The sequence below is a fragment of the Tiliqua scincoides genome, chromosome 5 (genome assembly GCF_035046505.1).
Source record: "Tiliqua scincoides isolate rTilSci1 chromosome 5, rTilSci1.hap2, whole genome shotgun sequence".
NCBI lineage: Eukaryota > Metazoa > Chordata > Lepidosauria > Squamata > Scincidae > Tiliqua > Tiliqua scincoides.
In genome coordinates this window covers 70,224,526-70,226,942 of record NC_089825.1, presented here as the reverse complement: position 1 = coordinate 70,226,942, position 2,417 = coordinate 70,224,526, and the positions used below count along the sequence as shown (strand labels likewise).

The 2,417-nt window shown below is 48.2% G+C and overlaps 1 pseudogene; it reads left to right on the top strand.

Moving 5' to 3' along the window:
* The first annotated feature begins 1,808 nt into the window (after positions 1–1,808).
* On the top strand, positions 1,809–1,928 carry LOC136655068 (5S ribosomal RNA; annotated as a pseudogene).
* The last annotated feature ends 489 nt before the right edge of the window (positions 1,929–2,417 follow it).

Genomic DNA, 2,417 nt, shown 5'->3' with positions numbered 1-2,417 from the left:
CTCTACGAATCTGAGGTGAACACATGAACGATAGATAGCTTGAACCCAAATCAGAGGGCCATGGAAGACCAATATATAGAGGCAAACAAGACTTACGGGCTGCAGCTTGCAAATCCTGTTTCTCTATATCGAATAGTCCGGTCCAAATAAGATTGTAAGCCGCAGACATGGGTAATCCTCCTATCAGATCAGTTGATAAACCTAGGAGCTGGAGTCTTTTGTGAAATAAGGTTAGGCCAGGGGAAAAAGAAACATCAGCAAGTATATTGGAGAGCATGATGTTCTGATTTGCCTCAAAACCAACCCTTAGCCAAAATCTCAATAATATACACCTCTCAAGAATCGAGATTTTGGCTCAGGGTCAGTTTTGTCCCAATCCTATCCCCCATTAGCCTACATGATGGAGCACATGCTCACATACTGCAGTTGATGGTGGGGGGGGGGTGAGCCTTATAACCTGCCTGGTGCTCCTTGGCAAATGGCAAGAAGAGACAAAAAAAAATACGCTTAGCAGGGACACCTGTACTGCGAAAAGAAATAACCCCAAAACAGAGGAAGCTTCTGGGAAGAAGGGAAAAAAAATCAAAATGCAATGCGAACACTCCCAAAGGGTTTTTGAGTTACTGCCTTCTGCTCCCTGAACAGGAGTTGATATAGGAATTTGTAAATCAATCAATCAATCAATCAGTCAATCAATCAATAAGCAAGCAAGTATTCTGGGAAGACCAAGGAGATTTACTTCTCTTTAGGTGTGTAGCATAAGTTTCCTGTCCTTCCAGGAGCACACAGGAGGCTTGATTGCTCCCCAACTGGAGAAGTTCCTGCGGGACAAAAAGTATGCAGGGTGAGTGTTTCCCCAGGCTCAGGTCATTGATGGGAGTGACTTCTTGCCTGGCATTGGAAAATATTGTCCAGGTGGCCTGGCCACAGTGGCATAGCTAGCGAGGGGCAGGGGGTGGTCCGCACCGGGTACCACCATTGGAGGGGTGACACCACAAATGACCCAACATCGCTAACATCGTGAAGGTTAGGACTAACCCCATCATGCCACAGACCATTGGATGTGGAATTTCCAGCAGAATGCAATGCAGAAAACCAGAGTGAAATATCTCTTTTCCATCAGAAGTTATGGCCAAAAAACCAGAAACAAAAAAATGCATGGAGCCTTATGAAAAGTGAAACTTAGCCATATTGCATGTTTACTCGTGAGTAGGCAGACTTGCCTTAGTGCATTGGAAAGGGCAGGCTGAGAGGAATCCAATGACACCAGAATGGTTCCTGTCCAATGAAAGCAGACCCCAAAAAACACCCAAGAAGGAAGTCCCTCCCTCCAAGCTTAGGAATGTATTGAGCCCTATGGAAAGCAAAAGGAAGCCACACGGTCACAAGTGCGAGTAGGCAAACATGCCTTGGTTCCTGGTCAAGTTGGGCACAGGAGAGTGCAAGGCTAGCTGCATCTGATGAAAGTGGAGCGCAACAAATGCTCCAGAAGGCAGCCTTCCCCCCCCCCCCCGTCAAGAATAAAACAGAGGCTTTCGCTGTAAGGTGAATTTTCAATTGTTTTTAGACTTGCAGAGCTGCGTGAGTCCTGACAGTGATATGTTTACTCTCCCCCCCCAAGCCTGGATCCCCCTACAATCTCCCTTTCCCCCCCCCTCCAAGCATGGATCACCCACAATCTCCCTTTCTCCCCCCTCCAAGCCTAGATCACCCACAATCTCCCTTTCTCCCCTCCCCAAGCATGGATCCCCCCACAATCTCTTTTTAAATAAATTTACCCTTTATTCTATAAAATAGGAGATTGTAATAGTAACAGCAACTGTTACCCTGCACATGCCGGATCTCATCTGATCTTGGAAGCTAAGCAGGGTCAGGCCTGGTTAGTACTTGGATGGGAGACCGCCTGGGAATACCCGGTGCTGTAGGCTGATACCATAGTCTTTCGAGACTGAAGGTTGCCAACCACCAAATAGTAATTACGCTATATCTCAGTGATAAGAGATTAAAATGTGTTATACACATATTAGTCAGGGCACTATCTTAACTTGCACTGGAAGCAGGCAGGCCAGTGGGTCTGCACTGTATCCAGCACAAGTTTGGGACCAAAAGCAGCACAGGCCAAGGCAAGGGGAAGACTTTTCCTCTTACCCCATGTCGTGCTGCAAGGGCCCCAGTGGGTCTATTCAGATCTTCGTCACCTGACAAGGTGGAGCAGATCTGAGCAGCCCAGAGCCACACCCTACTGCCCAGGAACAGGGTCAGGATCTGGCATAACCACTGGATCCTGTCCTCACCTCCCGCTCCCCGCCCGCCCTAGGAACCCACCCTCCTGTCACCCCTCCTCCTCCCCCCTCCCACCTTTCTTCAGAGAGGGAGCAGAGTGTGCCACAGATAATTGCAGTGACAATGACATCTTC